Raw genomic sequence first — 19031 nt, forward strand, 5'->3', positions numbered from 1 at the left:
AACAGCAACCAGCCACCATTTCAAAGGGCCCAGAGGGGCCTTCAAGTTGTTTATGGGTTGGTGTGAGCTGGTGCAGAATGGCTAGAAATCAAAGAGGTGGTTGCCCTGGGACTGAGCTGCTGTTGTCTAGGCAACTTTATTAAGAACCTTCTGTTTCTCAGAAAATGAAACCAAAATTAACTCTTGAGTTCTTAGAACTAGGGCTTTTCATTTTGAACTCTTCTTTGACTTTTGGGCACTTTCTACATTCTCCGCTGGAGTTATTTTTACCTTGTATGGGGTCCTAAAACATTTATCAAGTGGCATTAGTCTCTTCATCCTTAAAATACAATTACAAATTCTTTCACCATTCAAATGCTAGTCAATATATTTGATAGAAAAAATTCTAACTCCCAATTCGACACTCAAGTTCTGATTTGTCCTCCAGTTCTAAGACTTTCCACATGAACAAAAACCTAACGCGTGTGATTTATCAAAAGTGTGTTTTTTCATCTAAGTATAATGTGAAAAAGTAATGCAATTCCCTGAGTTTTAGTACTGGCAGCCTCACATCCATAAATCGCAGCAGACAATGAGATAAATACTGCCCTGGGTCAGGGTATCTTCTTTTAGTATTTTCAACATGGAGAGTTTCTTCTTCACTTTTGGAACAGGGAGCTGTTTGTTTAGTTGAACAGGAGACAGTTGAACTGATCCTTACGTAAATACTTACTGTGCACCAGGGACCACATTAGGCACTTTGAAGATATTAACTCATTTAACCCTCACCACAACTGTGTGAAACAAATGTAATATTATCTTGACTGTACAGCTAAAGGAATAAATGTGCAGAGGTTTAATAATTTGCTCAAGGTCACATATGAATACAATTTAAATTCAGGCATTCAGGGCCCAGTCTTTTTGTGGTTTTTGGCCGGGGCTGGGTTTGAACCCGCCACCTCCGGCATATGGGACCAGCGCCCTACTCCTTGAGCCACAGGCACCGCCCCAGAGTCTGTGCTCTTAATTACTGTTGCAGCATTTCTTACAGGGGTGAGCTTATGTTTGGGCATCATAGTATAGGAAAAATGCCATTTTTAAATACCAGAATCACAATTAGCACAACAAAATACCTACCCTGACAGAAGTAGGCACAGGCAGGAAGACTGAATTACACAATTGCAGGTCAGATTCACACCCTGAGTAAAATGATGGGTAGACTCTCAGAATTATTAAAGTTTCAGTCTCTCTCTTTTTCTCTCTCTCTTTCTTGATGGAACATAGGCTTTGGATTCTGGCTTTATTCTGTTTGCTGTTTATTTTTTTATACTAGTTCATAGCCTTTTAGTTTTCTCATCTATAAAATTTGTCCACTATTCCCATTGCAAAATTCAATGAAAAATGTAAAGCATAAAGAGTTTCATGAACTGATTTTTACTCTCTCTATGTGAACTAGATGATCACTTATATGGTATAATTTGAAATCTTTCCAGAAGGTCTCTCTTTATTCAGATATCTCTTTCTTATTTTTCTTTTATCAGTGCTTAAAATTCCAATAGTAATAAGTACATTTTTTATGTTTTAAAGATTTTATTTTAAAAACCTAATTTTGGTAACGCAGATATCAATGGGAGACCTAACTTTTTTTTTTTTGGCTGGGGCTGGGTTTGAACCCACCACCTCCAGCATATGGGGCTGGCACCTTACTTCTTTGAGCCACAGGTGCCACCTATGGGAGACCTAACTCTTAAATCTATTCTGCTGATGAATTGGGAAATGTCCAAAAGATATGAGACTGGCCTGTGGGAGATAGAATCAGGCACCAAATAGGAAAATAGGAAATACACACTTTGTAGATGGTATGTGTATACTGTTGTGAATTCAAGCGCTTTTATTAATGATTTCACCATGATATAATCTTTACAATTCTCTTATATATTATATAAGACTCTACTTATTATGGTCATATTTCTGTTTATTTTTTATATACATAGGATGCTAAAAATATATACACATTTTAATAAAGGAAAAACGGTATTAAAATTGTAATACTCAAGTTACATCTGACTTCTAGAATTACAAGAGGTACTCAAATGTGACTTATATTCATCTTTTGTTATTGTTACATATTATTAAAATTTTAATACTTTTTTCCCACTTTCTTAATCTGCATACTTTTTTTCCTTTGGCACCCTCTGTACTTATTAACTTAAAAAAAAAAACTGAAAGATTTTTAGAATGGCTACTCTAGCTTCAGTGTGGAGATGGTCTTGGTGGCAGTCCTGGAGCCAGAGGGCCAGCTGGAAGCTGAGCAGAAATCCAAACAAGGGGTGGTGGTGAGCTATACCATGCATCCTGAAAGTTTTTAGGAAGTGGAAACAACAGGGATTAATAACTGCTTGGGAATGGTAGTGGTTGTGGGCTACTGGTAATAGTAAATAATGGTGGAAGGAATTATTGACAATGATGCCCAGGGATAGATTGCATTATTTGTAAAGAAATATTCATTCTCATCCCCACCAATGTTGGATTTGGCAATGGGACCAACATCATTTTGGCCAATAGCAGAGAGCTTTCAATTTCCCTGTGCAGTTTTGCTTGGCTCTTGCACTCCAATAATCTGGTATTTGAAGAAGATGTTTAAGGTACTCATTTGTCTTTTTAGTCTGGGGCCCAGAATATATACCTATAGAACAGACTAGTCCCACCTGATAACTTGAGCTACACTAGTTGATCTGTAGCAAAAGCAGAGCTGTCCAGCCAAGTTCACACAAGATAAGCCAAATGAGCATCAATCTTTAGACTTACAGGCATGAGACTACATGTTTGTGTAAGCCAACAAGTTTTTATATAGTTGTTATACAGCAGCATTTTGGCAATAGTTGACTTAAGCACCTGGGTTCTGGTTTAGCGTACTTATTAGATAATTGGTGCCTTCTGCAAACATAGGGAATCTAGAAAGAGGAACATGTTTCATGAGAAAGATATTCAGTTTGGGTTTGATCATTACAGGATTGAAATGCCTATGTGGCATCCAGGGGCTTTGGTATAGTAGGTAGACAGATAATTTTGTTTACAGGCTAGGAGAGGGAGGTAACAGAGACACGTATTTGGCAATCGTTACCACATAGCAAATAATGGAAGCAATGAAAAAATGCGTAAAATGAGAAAAGACCCTTGGACAGAGACCTGGGACGCACAAAGCTCTTTTGGGCTGACATCCTGCAAAAAAGGTAGATTGCATAAGTAAGTTGAAGGCAGCAGCAGGGTGCAGACTGAGAGAAGCATGTCACCAGTCTGGGTTGCGGCCTAAGTTCAGCAGGTGTGACTTAAACCCAGAGAGTGCAGTTATAACTCCCAGTGTCTCTGAATTTGATTCCATTTGGTTGATCATATTCTCCACCATTCACAACAGAAACAACAATAACCCCAGAGGACTGAGAAGGCCATTTTATATCACCTTTTCCTGGGATGCATGCAAAGGCCATTTCTGAATCTCTTGTTATGGAAACACATAACAAGTTGCAAGCTCCTTCTGATTATCGAGAAGGACAAGGAAGGGCAGAACTGCTCAATGATCCATGCAGTTTGAACAATATCCATCGTAGGCAAATTCAAGGCAAAGATAAGTTGAGATATACAGCCTGGCGGCTCTCATAAATGAATTTAGTTCAAGTTGAATTAAGGTGATCTGTGAAAATGTGTTCTGAAATGATTCTCTTCAGTATTGGGGGCACCACATCATTCTGAAAAATGGTTTAGCATTTTTAGTAAATGTTTCTGTTATAGCCTCATAATTCTATAGAAGTTAGACCAGGGACTTCTAATGAGGTTATTGAAACAGTGAGCACTAAATGCTATTTAAGATTTGCAGTCACTTTTCTCAAGGCAAAAAGATCTCTTGATTATGTTTTTGCTTGTGATTTCTTTCATTGATTACTTACCAAACTAGGCCAAATTTGGCTTAGAACTGTCTGGATCCCACTTCATAATGTGCTGTCAGGATGTGAAGGAGGCCAGGGAAGCATTCAGTGGAGCAGCGTACTTCTGGATGAGACCTGAAGTATAAATACTTTACTTGGCTTCAGGGGGTAGGGGAGGGATTATGTTTCTACATTCCATGTAATAGGGGGATCATTAAATATTCCGAACATTTGGCCACAGGACAAGATTGATTTTGGGGAAAGATCACTTAGGTAACTGATCGAAAGTAAGCAAGAGTTTGTAATGGTAAATCAGTTAGGAGCCTACTGCAGTCAACTTATCTAGATAAGAGATCCTGCTAGGTGTTATTAGGGTGAGGGTGGTGGCCCACGGACATGAAAAGATGTATTTGAGAGATAGTTCATGGATCGTCTAGACAGAACTTGAAAATGGATGCAAGAAAAGAAAGAAAGAGGTTGTAAAAATTAATTGAAGTGGCTGACCAAAACTGGAAGAAGATCATTTTTCACTATTTATTTTCACTATTTATAATTAGACTGGGTGCAAAGTGGGAGGAGTTGCTGCAGGAAGACCATCCATTTGGTTTTGTACATTTTAAGAATGAAGCACTTTTGAGACATCCAAGTGGAGATGTCAAGTAAGTAGGTGAATCTATTCATCCAGACAGCTAAAGATCATCTGGGTTAGAGACATAGTGGTAGACAACTTGCACTGCTGGGAATGAAAGGTGAAGGCATGAGCATATTCTTGTGTGGGGGGAGGGGAGACATTAAGTGAAGAAGAAGTTCTTGGACAGGACTGAGGAACTTCAGAATTTGAGTCCTTGGGGAAGGAGGATAAGATGTCAGAGAAGGGGGACAGTGTATATATAGGAAGAGAAGCAAGACACAAAGATGTTTCAGAAACAAAGGGATGGGTATTATAAGAAGAGGGGAGCAAAATGAGAATTGAGAAACATCCACTGTAGTCAGCGACTTTGAGGCATTTTGTTGAGCAATGAAGAGAAGAAACCACATGAGAGAGGAATGTGGATGGTGAGTACAGGGAACACCTTGTGAAGTCTGACCATGAACAGCAACAGAGACACAGGGCGTTTGAGGACTCGGGGGGAAATGGCATGTCAAGTTTGTTTACTTGTTCTTTAGATGGGAGATATTTAATCATGGTTAAGAGTAAATAGGATAAAAATAATAATGGTTCAGTGGGAAAGAGAAATTATTTTGAAAGCGGTAGAATTAAAGGGTCTGACAGGGAGTGTACACTGAAGATGGAGAGGCCAGTGTGGGTCACTGACAATGAAGGGGTCAAGGACATGAACAGTCATGGTGTTGGATGTATATTTTATCATATTTATGGCAGGGCTTGTTATAGATTAAAGGGCTGCCAACTGCAACATCTGCAGCTAATAAGCACAGAAGCCTGTGATACGTGAGAACAACAGGGAAGGGAGAGGGTGGTCTTGTTGTATGACCTGGACACCAAAATAGCAGAAATTCTCATTAGAGGGTAGGAAGTAGAAGAAGAGAGTAAGGGAGACACCACCACCCATGAGTCCTAAAGCCTAGACAATGTAGAAGTAGGGACCCCAAGCAGAGAGTATGTTCAGTGAAAACCAGGCATCCAAAGATGCTCAGGGGTGAGATTGGGATCTGGGGAAGATATTTTACTAGACATGGAATAGCATATCCACTGAAGACAGTGGAAAGGTTATTATAGCAAACAATAATTGAATTTTCTTATAGCAATTCTTTGCTAACTACTTAAATACTAAAAATAATACACAAGGAATAAAAAAAATTAATTTCTGAAAACTTGTCTATATCTGCTTTTGGGCAATTTTGAATTGAGTTTTTAAAGTAATAAGTCCCGTTTCTCTTTATACTACACTTAGGAAGAAAATTGTTTCTTACTGGGATATTAATGATCTTATTATTATTTTTTTAATATTGAAAATAATCATAATTACATTTCCCCCAAGCATTCATACATTGAATATCCAATTGCTTGGCTGGGGGACTTCACCAAAAAAGCTACTCTAGCACAGAAAGCATATCTTCTATTTGCATGGCAATTTTCACTGCATATAGAAAACATGTACGCCTCTGTGTGCATGGTAGACTGTACTGTAAAACACAAGATCGTGCTTTACACTAAAGGCAGTGGGTCTGTCTTCTACATGGTAAAATTGGTAAGTTCTCCATAGCTCCTTACTCAGTGATCAAGAACCTCCAAAGCTCTTACCAACTCAACCAGGCTGAAGTATTTAAAACCAAGGGTTAGCACCACACAGACATACATTTTGTTATTGGTACTTCTCTACCTCTATCATTTTTCTTCCTTGGAATGTACTTAGCTCTATTTTGGGGAACTTAGAGAATCTTATCCTCTCATTGGAAAGTTGATGAAGGAAGAAGGAACACTGAGGGGTGGGCAAATTTAATTAGAGACATTTTAATAACATGGAAACTGAGGACAGAATTTACACAATGAATTATTAGCTGAACAACAGATGAAACCAGGGATTTCAATTTACCAGTTAGCTTCAAGCCTAACATACATAGTGTCATTTTCATTTCCATTTTAAATGCCTAGAAGTGCTTTATTCATAGACGCCTATGTTGCCAACAATCTTTTTAGAAACTGGCTCCAATTTTTTTTCCCTTTCTCCAATACATAACAGGCATGCATGCTATAAATTGCCAAGAGAGTAAGAGGAACCCATCCCTACAAGATTAGCTCTAAAAAGCTACGATCATCACAGCCAGTGGTACAAATTTCTATTCCTAATTGGCTGTGGAGACTAGGGATATGGTTCTTGAGACCTTAAAGTCACACAGACACTGAAACAGTGAAGAGAATTGTAATTTTCCCATGTCCCTGAATGGAGCCATCTGTGCTTCCCCAGTGCCATTCCCCTAATGAATTCTGATGCAAAATAGCCTCTTCCTTGTTTATTTTGGAACACAGCTTTTGTCTTAATTGAACCTAACAGAAAATGGAAGTATGCTTGTTACCCCCCTTCTTTAAACCAGCAATTTGTAGAATTTGAGGAAGATGGGAGAGAGTCATCTTTGCTGCTGGGGATGTATATGTTTGTTTTAATTCTCCAAATGTACTTATTTACTTATTCTGTTGGGGATAAAAGGGAGGTGGAAATATACATGTAATATATGTGTGCATGTGTCTGTGTATATCCTAATTCTCTTAGAATTGAACTTGGATATTTGCTTCTCCTAGTGTTTTGATAGATTTCCTCCCACATTGTTACCTCATGATACATCCAGTAATTCAAGTTGACCTTTCAAAGATTTTTGTTTTTGTAGCACTTCTCCAAACTGAAGGAGGTATAATAATAAAGAATAGATTGTTTTGTTCTTTTCTCACTACCTAACCATTCCTCCTGTCCCTACCCACAAAGTCAATGCATGCTGCTTTGAGAAAGTTAAACTTTAAAAATTTTGTTCTCTTGATCTCTAGTTATATGACAGGATGTTTTAGATTTCTCAAATTTAGACTTTTTGGGCCATGAAACTTACTAAACAGTCACATGACAAGGGGGTGGGTGTAAGGACATATAAAAACAAAACATTGGTGGAGTCAGTTCCTGACTCCCCTTTGGTATATGATTATTAACTTTATGGGCCATCGTTAATGAAAGGACTACAACTTTTTAAGGCTAACAGCACAAAATACACAAATTCTAGCATGAAAACCAAAATATTTTCATTAACTACTAAAAATACCTCTACAAAACCTTCTCTTTTTTATATATTTAGCTGCATACTTTTTGATTGTTCATTTGATGTTGAGTTTTTGATGTATTTTCTATTGGGAGAATAAAAAGACAATTAAGTCCTTCTTCTAAGAATTATTATAGTTAGTATGATACATAAACCATGTGACTTCATGCACAATTGTATTCACTTCTAATATCGCTGTTTGTGTCCTACAAATACAGAAATTTCTCCAAAATATATATTGTGTGATTCCTATCAAAAAAGAAAAGAAAATGCTTGTGGTTTCCAACTACAATATAAATGGATCTGGACTATGACGCTAGATAAAATTTATCAGTAGTAGTTTTCAGGCACTGACGATAGGAAGGATTGTAATCCCCAAGTTCGAGGAAACACACAAGATGTGTTTCCCATTCACCATTCAGACTGGGCCAGTCTCCTGATTCTGATACAGAGGTAAAGCCCAAGCAAAAGCACAAGTGGTGTTTCTGAGGAGAGCAGGCAGAGGTTGGAGCTGGGGACTTTGCAGCTGATTGAACAAGCCAGGCAAGGAATAGGAAAAAAAGAGAATTCTGTATATAGAGGGTCCCAGAATTCTGTGTGGGGTTCCTGTAGGACCTTTGCTAAGGCTTGGGCTACACATGTATATGATCCTTCTCAGAGAATAACTGAAGTGAATAGTGAAATAAAGATACAACAGTGTTAGCAGAAATAGGTACTCAAGCCCTGCCAGAATTATGAGACCCTGTAAACATTGTGTTTTATCTAAGAAACTAGAAAGGGAAGACCTTTCAATAAAAAAACACCTTAGAATGAGGGCAATTCTAATGAAGCCTAACACCAAACCTCAACAGGACCACGGTAAGTTACCAAAAAATTAACTCCCTGCCTCCCCCCAAAACAACAAAAAAATAATACTTTTAAAAGGAATACAACATAATCCATCTTCTGTGTAACACAGAAACCAGGATCCAGTTGTCTTAGTCCATTTAGTGTTACTATCAAGGAATACCAGAGGGTGGGTAATTCATAAAGAAAAAAGGTTTATTTGGCTCATGATTCTGATGGCTGGAAAGTTCAAGATTGGGCAATTGTATCCAATGAGAGCCACTGGCTGCTTCCACTCATGGTGCAAGGTGAGAGGGAACTGGTGTCTACAGAGTTCACTGGGCAAGTGAGGATTAACAGGGAGGTGGAAGAGCCAGTCTTTTTAAAACAATCAGCTTTACTGGGAACTAATAGAGAGAAAACTCACTCACCCTGAGGGGGAGGACATTAATCTATTTATGAAGGGTCTGTCGCCATGACCCAAACACTTCCCATTGGGCCCCATGTCCAACAGTGGGGATCAAATTTCAGCATGAAAGTTTGAAGGAGATAACATACAAACCATGCCACCAACATATAATTAAAAAATTCCAGATATATGAAGAAGCATTAAGATGTATCTTAAAGGACAATGACTATTTAAAGCAGTAGTAATAGCATTGTAAGTTGGGATTTGTATATGTCAAGTAGAAGTAAAAAAAAAAAAAACAAAAACGACAATAATAGCACAGAGGCTGGGAGTGGGTGTAAGTGGAATTAAAGTATTGTAAGGTTCTTACATTTTTCAAGTATGAAGATGATTTTAAAAGGGTAAAATATAAACTGGTACAGTATTAATTCTTTGTAGACAGTGGTAAGTTAAAATTGAACCCACCAAAAAGTGATAAAAAGAGATGTAACTAAAAAGCCAATAGAGGGAGTAAAATGGAATATAATGTTTAATTAACCCAATGATAGCAGTAAAAGAGGAAGAGAATAGTGTAAAAATGTAGGAGATAAATATAAAAATGTTAGCAAACTGTTAGACTTAAATTCAACCATATAACTGTTACATTAAATGTAGTAAGCCAAATACTCCATCAAAGTCAGATGTCAAACTGGCTAAAATATCAAGGCCCAAACATAGAAAAAGGGAAATACTTGAAAAATAAAGGTACACACCCAGTAATAAGTATGAGAATATAACCATGAGTAAGGAAAGCAGAGTAAAGCAACATATCGAGCAAGATGGAAAGACAAGAACTTAGTGAGGATGTCTCCAGACTATCACCTTTTCTGCTGATCTGTTTCACTGCTAGAAAAGACAGTGGTACTTTAAGACAAGAGTCTACCGGCGGAGACAACATGGCTGACAGAAGCCAGCTTTCCACAGAGGCTCCGGTCCAGGAGAAGAGTTAAAGGACAGAAATTTAGCAAGTAACCTGGCAGATTAGAGCTGCACCAAGAGAGAAGGTTGAAGAATGCATACCAACCCTGCTGAGGTCAGCTACCATCCCAAGGATACAAACAAAAGGGCTGGGACTGTAGCTGGTCAGTACTGATTCTGCAGCACAGGAGTGAGGAGAGGATGGTTGGCTGAAGGGGAACCATGCCAGAGCATGCCCTGAGGCACAGAGCAGCGGCCATTTTTGGCAATAATAGGGCTCACCCCTGGATATTCTGGAGTCACACCGCCTATCTCTCTGGACAACCAGAGGAGGCTGGGCATCTTCTCAGGTGACAACCCCCAATGGAACAGATGTGGGATAAAAATGCAATCCCCGGGAATTTAGCCGGGACAGGAACAAATTCTGCAAAGTTGTTCTGTTCTGTCAGTAACATCAATCAGGGTTGGGGCTGAAACTGAGTGAACACCCCCAGCCTCCATCAAGTGCCCAAGGCTGTCAGCCCTCACCTCCCCCTGCCAGATAGAGGCAGAGAGCAGCAGCCTGGCTTAGGAGACATAGATTTCCTTGTGATTCAGGCAGGTGCAAACCCCTGGAATATCTGCTCATTGGAGGCAACTGGATCATAGCCCCATAGGGTTATCAGTGACTGGGTGTAACAGAGGTGCAAGGTGAGGAAGGAGGCATCAACCTTTCCACACTAATCTATTTGCTGGGTGGGTCCTCCTGACCTCACAGAGCACTGGAGCAAGTCATATTTGAGTTCAGCAGAACCCTGCAATCTAGTTGCCAGAGACCTTTTAAACTCTTTCACCTGAGACAGGTGCTGACTAAGTCAATTGATTTAGACCTTCTAAACTGAGCCAATCGCCCGTGGACTATCCAAGTGGTGCCCTGGGTGTGTGGTTGTAGGAAGGTTTGATTTTCCTTTTCCAATTGTTGCCTGTGGGGGGGCAGGGTGACTTAATTGCTAGTATTTCTCCACAGCTGAGAGTTCAACCCAGAGTAATGGTTTCACTAGGGTCAGACAGAGACCAGTTGAAAACAAGAAAGAGCCACTTAGCCCCGCCACACCAAACAGATCCCCAGTTTCTCAGGCCATAGCACTGTACGGGTCCTCGATGAAGCTCCAGGGGAAAACTCAAATGGTGTAAAATAATCATGGGATGGAATCAGCGGAAAAACAATGGTAACATGAATAACCAGAGTAGATCAACCCCCCCAAGGAAAGATATGGCAGATACAACTAAAGATTCCATTCATAAACAGATAGCTGAGATGTCAGAAATCAAATTCAGAATTTGGATTGCAAACAAGATTAATAGAATGGAGGAAAATTTGCAATTGGAAATTCGAGGACCAATTCAAAAGTTGTCTCAAAAATTTAACAAATTTAAAGACAAAACCACCAAACATTTTGACACATTGAAGCAAGAATTTGCAGTCCTCAAAGTTCTGAAAAATAAAGTAGAATCCCTCAGTAACAGAGTGGAGCAAGCAGAAGAAAGGATTTCTCACATTGAAGACAAAGCTTTTGAATGCTCCCAAACTCTCGAAGAGGAAGAGAAATGGAGAGCAAAAATGGATCATTCTCTCAGAGAGCTCTGGGATAATTCGAAGAAGGCTAATATCTGCCTCTTTGGAACTCCTAGAGCAATGAAGAGGCTCTTCTCCATGAAACTATGAAAGAGAATTTTCCAGATATGCCAAGAGATTCTGAAATTCAGATAGCAGACAGTTTCAGAACTCCAGCATGACTCAACCCGAATAAGACATCCCCCTGGCACATCATAATTAACTTCACTAAAGTTAATATGAAGGAGAAAATTCTGAAAGCAGCCAGACGTAAGAAAACTGCTACCTACAAAGGGAAGAAGATTAGAATGACTACAGATCTCTCTGCTGAAATTTTTCAAGCCACAAGACGGTGGTCATCGACTTTTAATCACCTAAAACAAAATAACTTTCAACCCGGGAACCTGTATCCAGCTAAACTGAGTTTCATTTATGATGGAGAAATTAAATACTTTAAAATTAAATACTTTAATGACATTCACATGTTGAAGAAATTTGCCATAACCAAACCACCTCTTCAGGATATTCTCAGACCTATCCTCCATAATGACCAGCCCAATCTTCTACCACAAAAGTAAACTCACTCAGAAACTTTTGATCAAAATCCAACTTCCACAGTGGTGAAAGGATTAAAAATGTCCACTGGACTTTTGGAAACTCAATACCCAAAATTTTACCAGACATATCTATATTCTTCATTAATGTGAACGACTTAAACTGTCTTCTAAAGTGGTGCAGGTTGTCTGACTGGATACAAAAACTCAGGCCAGATATTTGATGCATACAAGAGTCACATCTTATCTTAAAAGATAAATATAGACTCAGGGTGAAAGGATGGTCGCCCGTATTTCAGGAAAATGGTAATCAGAAAAAAGCAGGTGTTGTAATTCTATTTGCAGACACAATAGGCTTTAAACCAACAAAAGTCAGGAAGTATAAGAATGGTCACTTCATATTTGTTAAGGGTAATACTCAATAAGACATTTCATTTATTAATATTTATGCACAAAACCAGAATGTGCCTCAATTTATAAGAGAAACTCTAACAGACATGAGCAACTTGATTTCCTCCAGCTCCATAAAAGTTGGAGATTTCAACACTCCTTTGGCAGTGTTGGATCGATCCTCCAATAAGAAGCTGAGCAAAGAAATTTTAGATTTAAACATAACCATCCAACATTTGGATTTAGCAGACACCTACAGAACATTTCATCCCAACAAAACTGAATACACATACTTCTCATCAGCCCATGGAATATACTCCAAAATCGATTACATCTTAGGTCACAAGTCTACCTCAGTAAATTTAAAGGAACAGAAATTATTCCATGCATCTTCTTGGACCATCATGGATTAAAAGTTGAACTCAGTAACAACAGGAATCTGCATACTCATACAAAAACATGGAAGTTAAATAACCTTATGCTGAATGATAGCTGGGTCAGAGATGAGATTAAGAAGGAAATTGCCAAATTTTTGGAACAAAATGACAATGAAGACATGAATTATCAGAACCTCTGGGATACCGCAAAGGCAGTCCTAACAGGGAAATTTATAGCACTGCAAGCCTTCCTCAAGAGAACGGAAAGAGAGGAAGTTAACAACTTAATGGGATATCTCAAACAACTGGAAAAGGAAGAACATTCCAACCCCAAACCCAGTAGAAGAAAAGAAATAACCAAAATTAGAGCAGAATTAAATGAAATTAAAAAGGATTATACAACAGATCAATAAATCAAAAATTTGGTTTTTTGAAACGGTCAATAAAATAGATAAAACTTTGGCTAACCTAACCAGGAAAAAAAGAGTAAAACTCTAATTTCATCAATCAGAAATGACAACAATGAAGTAACAACAGACTCCTCAGAAATTCAAAAAATCCTTAATGAATATTACAAGAAACTTTATTCTCAGAAATATGAAAATCTGAAGGAAATTGACCCATACTTGGAAGCATATCACTTTCCAAGACTTAGCCAGAATCAAGTGGAAAAGTTGAACAGGCCTATATCAAGTTCTGAAATAGCATTAACCTTACAAAATCTCCCTGAAAAGAAAAGCCCGGGACCAGATGGCTTCACGTCAGAATTCTCCCAAACCTTTAAAGAGGAACTAGTACCTATATCACTCAACCTGTTCCAGAATATAGAAAAAGAAGGAAGACTACCCAACATGTTCTATGAAGCAAACATCACCCTGATCCCCAAACCAGGAAAAGACCCAACCAGAAAAGAAAATTATAGACCAATATCACTAATGAATTTAGATGCAAAAATATTCAACAAGATCCTAACAAACAGAATCCAGCAACACATCAAACAAATTATACATCATGACCAAGTTGGTTTTATCCCAGGGTCTCATGCTGGTTCAATATAAATCTATGAATATAATTCAGCACATAAACAAATTAAAAAAAAAAAAAGAACATATGGTTCTCTAAATTGATGCAGAAAAAGCTTTTGATAATATCTAGCATCCCTTCATGATCAGAACACTTAAGAAAATTGGTATAGAAGGGACATTCCTTAAACTCATAGAGGCAATCTACAGCAAACCCACAGCCAATATCGTATTGAATGGAGTTAAACTGAAATCATTTCCACTCAGATCAGGAACCAGGCAAGGTTGACCATTGTCTCCATTGCTTTTTAACACTGTAATGGAAGTTTTAGCCATTGCAATTAGGGAAGAAAAGGCGATCAAGAGTATCCATATAGGGTCAGAAGAGATCAAACTTTCGCTCTTTGCAGATGATATGATTGTATATCTGGAAAATACTAGGGACTCTACTACAAAACTCTTAGAAGTGATCAAGGAATACAGCAGCATCTCAGGTTACAAAATCAACATTCATAAATTGGTAGCCTTTATATATACCAACAATAGTCAAGCTGAAAAAAATAGTTAAGGACTCTATTCCATTCATAGCAGTGACAAAGAAGATGAAATATTTGGGAGTTTATCTAACAAAGAATGTGAAAGATCTCTGTAAAGAGAACTATGAAAATCTAAGAAAAGAAATAGCTGAAAATGTTAACAAATGGAAAAACATACCATGCTTATGGCTGGGAAGAAGAAACATTCTTAAAATGTCCATATTATCCAAAGCAATATACAATTTTAATGCAATCCCTACTAAAGCTCCACTTTCATACTTTAAGGATCTTGAAAAAATAATACTTAGTTTCATATGGAATCAGAAAAAACCTCGAATAGCCAAGGCATTACTCAGAAATAATAACAAAGCAGGAGGAATCATGCTACCAGACCTCAGACTATACTATAAATCAACAGTGATCAAAACAGCATGGTACTGGCACTAAAACGGAGAGGTGGATATCAAGAGTATATATATCAAGAGATGAACCCAGCTACTTACCGTTATTTGATCTTTGACAAGCCAATTAAAAACATTCAGTGGGGAAAAGATTCCCTATTTAACAAATGGTGCTGGGTGAACTGGCTGGTTACCTGTAGAAGACTGAAACTAGACCTACACCTTTACCATTAACTAAGATAGACTCTCACTGGATTAAATACTTTAACTTAAGACATGAATCTATAAAAATACTAGAAGAATGTGCTGGGAAAACTTTTGAAGAAATTGGTCTGGGCGAATATTTTATGAGGAGGACCTCCCGGTTAATTGCAGCAGCTTCAAAATACACTACTGGGACCTGATCAACTAAAAAGCTTCTGCACAGCCAAGGACACAGTAAGTAAAGCAAGCAGAAATCCCTCAGAATGGGAGAAGATATTTCCAGGTTATGTCTCCAACAAAGGTTTAATAACCAGAATCCACAGAGAACTCAAACATATAATCAGCAAAAGAACATGTGATCCCATTGCACGCTGGGCAAGGGAATTGAAGAGAAACTTCTCTGAAGAAGACAGGCACACAGCCTACAGACATATGAAAATATGCTCATCATCCTTAATCATCAGAGAAATGCAAATCAAGACTACTCTGAGATATCATCTAACTCCAGTAAGATTAGCCCATATCACAAAGTCCCAAGACCAGAGATGTTGGCATGGATGTGGAGAAAAGGGAACACTTCTACACTGCTGGTGGGAATGCAAATTAATACATTCCTTTTGGAAAGATGTTTGGAGAACACTTAGAGATCTAAAAATAGACCTGTCATTCAATACTAGATATATACCCTTAAGATCAAAAATCACATTATAACAAAAATATTTGCACCAGAATGTTTATTGCAGCCCAATTCATAATTGCTAAGTCATGGAAAAAGCCCAAGTGCCTATTGATCTACAAATGGATTAATAAATTGTGGTATATGTACACCATGGAATATTACGCAGCCTTAAAGAAAGATGGAGACTTTACCTCTTTCATGTTCACATGGATGGAGCTAGAACATATTCTTCTTAGTAAAGTATCTCAAGAATGGAAGAAAAAGCATCCAATGTACTCAGCCCTACTATGAAACTAATGTATGGCTTTCATATGAAAGCTATCACCCAGTTATAACCTAAGAATATGGAGCAGGGGGAGAGGGAAGGGAGGGAAAAGGCAGAATGGGCAGAGGGAGGGTGATTGGTGGGATTACACCTGCGGTGCATCTTACAAGGGTACATGTGAAACTTAGTAAATGTGGAATATAAATGTCTTAGCACAATAACTAGGAAAATGCCAGGAAGGCTATGTTAACCAGTGTGATGAAAATATGTCAAATGGTCTATAAATGCAGTGTATGGTGCCCCACGATCATATGAATGTACACAGCTATGATTTAATAATAAAATTAAAAATAAATAAATAAAAATAATACATATTTTATATCACGTTAAAAAAGAAGACAAGAGTCTACCGTCCTCCTCATTTGCTGGCAAATTAATAAACTTCTCTTTCCTATTTCTCAAAAATAAATAAATAAATAAAGGCACAGATAGTTTGAAATAAATTTAGAAAATAACATGTTATGCTAATAGTATGAAAAAGAAAAGGAATATTACACAAAAGATGACCATTTCTTAATGAGAAAGAGGTCAATTCCAGAAAAAACATACTAGTTCTCAACATGTATTTAACTAAAATAGCATAGCCTCACATTTATAAAGCAAAAATATATAATGTAAGAGATAGATAAATCTATAATCATAGTTGGAGATTTTAATATCTTATTCTCAGTAATTGTTAGATAAAAAATTGTCAAAAAATATAGGAGATCTGAAACAACACAATCAACCCAGTGGGCCTGATTTATAAAAGGTGTCCATAAACTTTGTGTGCACTTTTAAGTTGTACACTACTTTAAATTGCACACAAACTTCATGACCACCTGTATATATAGAATACTAAACCTAGCAATTAAAAAGGACACAGTGTTTGAAGTCTCAACATACTTGGAGACATTTAAATCTTACAGACTATATTCTATAACAATAATGTAATTAAATTAAAAAATAATAGCCATAAGATACTTGTGAAAGTATCAAATAATTAGAAATTAGAAATCACTTCTAAATAACATGTGAGTCAAGAATAATCATTCAGGAAGTTAGAAGCATTTCCAAACTGAATAATATTTCAAACACAGCCTTTTCCCATTTGGGGGATATAGTTTAAACAGTTCCTGGATCTATATTTGTAGAATACATACAAAATAAATATATATATTTTAAGTTTAAAATTAATAATCTTATACTTATACATTAGGGAGCCAATAAAGAAAAAGAAATTCAAATCAAAGTCATCAGAATAAAGAGAATACATATAATAATAAAAACCAATAAGGTAGAAAAGGAAATAGTCAAAATCAACAAAGGAAAAATTAGGTACTTTGAAAATTAATGAAATTGATAGATCTAAGCAAGTCTGAATAGGAGGACAGAGGAAAAATACAAGTTGCCCATATTAAGATGGAAGAAAGAATTCGCTATAGATTTTGCAAACATAAAATGATAATAAAAATACTGTGAATAGCTTTATTAATGAACTCAGTACCATAAATGGGATGGAAAGGTCACTCAAAAATACTTCTTGCTCAAATTTATAAAGATGAAATAGAAAATATAAAGATTATATTTAGGAAAGCAATTGAATCCATAATAAAAAACTTCCATGTTGATGGAAATTTCCATGTTTCTATAACATTATTTCACTAGTAAATTTCACCACATATATGCAGAAGAAATAATAAAATTCATAAACTCTTTCAGACAAAGGAATATATAGGAATATATCTGAAAGAGTTTAGACTTCTAAACTTTTTATATTTTTATTATACTAAAATTTATCAAAGACAGTACAATACTTCAGTATCTCTCACAAACAATAAAAATATTAAAAATTAAATCAATAACATGCAAAAAATAAAATATGACAATAAAGTGGATACAATACAAAAATTTTCAAAAGAAACACAATGATAAGACAAGTTGTAAATATTGGAAAGAAAGGGCATTTCTTTTTCATGTAGGAAATATTAAAGCACATCCCCAAATTACTAAAATTAATAAGTGAATTTGATTTCACAGGATAAAGAGGTCAATATACATAAATGAACAAACATTTGGAAAGTAAAACTAAAAATAAAATCCTTATGATAGCATCAAAAATATAGAATACCTAACAAAATATGTCCAAAATCTCTACAGTAAAACTTGTAAAATATTGCTAAGAAAACTTAAAGATGACTTAAAAGGCAGAGATATATATCATATACATGGATTAGAAGAAATTATTAAGATTTCAATTATAGTAGAACCTCTGTAAGTTTACCACCCAAGGGACCTTAGCAAACTAATTGACATACACGGGTGGTCAACATAAGGAACTAGGCCTACTGTACTAACACATGCATGTGGTGCACATTGGGTCTATGAAATTAGGTCAACTTAAGGAGGTTGTCAATGTAGGGAGGTGGTCAGCTATGGAGGTTCTACTGCCTTCCCAAACTGACCTATGCAATTCCAGTCAAATTCCAAATATACTTTTTAAAAACATGGAAGCTAATAATAAAAAATGAGTTTCTTTGCATAAAATAATATGTGGCATAAGAGTAGCCTTTGGTTAAGGAAAAAAAAAAAAACAGCATCAAGAATACAATGAAAAATGGCAACTGACAATGGAGCTTATTTTCCAGGAGACAATAAAACTGAAGCATTCCATGTCAGACTGAAGAGCACTTTGTCTTGGGAGGGGAGCATTTACTGATCTGGCGTGAATGTTAATTGCGGCTGAGTAGAAATGGTGGTGGTCAGTACTGCCAGAATTTCTGAATTTTTAAAGGAAGCTAGAAAGCAGGAAGTTTATGTGAAAGTTTCTAATTGTTCATTTTCAGAATAATTCAACCCTTTCCCAACCATGAAAATGGGGAATATAAGATGTCTGAGTGTCTGAGGTCCACGTTGTGTCATGTGCTCTGGTATGGACTTTAAGAAATGATAGTTCTATAAAGGAAATAGTCAGTGGTGGTTAGGGTTGAATTGGGATTTGAAGATCTAAGCCCATCATTTTTCAATATTTGTTGAATACTTTCTATATGCCAGGCAGTAAATTTAGAAACTATTTGTTTCAGGTAAGAAAACTGTGTCTTCAAAAAGTTAAGTA

Source organism: Nycticebus coucang, chromosome 4 (genome assembly GCF_027406575.1).
Source record: "Nycticebus coucang isolate mNycCou1 chromosome 4, mNycCou1.pri, whole genome shotgun sequence".
NCBI classification, from domain to species: Eukaryota; Metazoa; Chordata; class Mammalia; order Primates; family Lorisidae; genus Nycticebus; species Nycticebus coucang.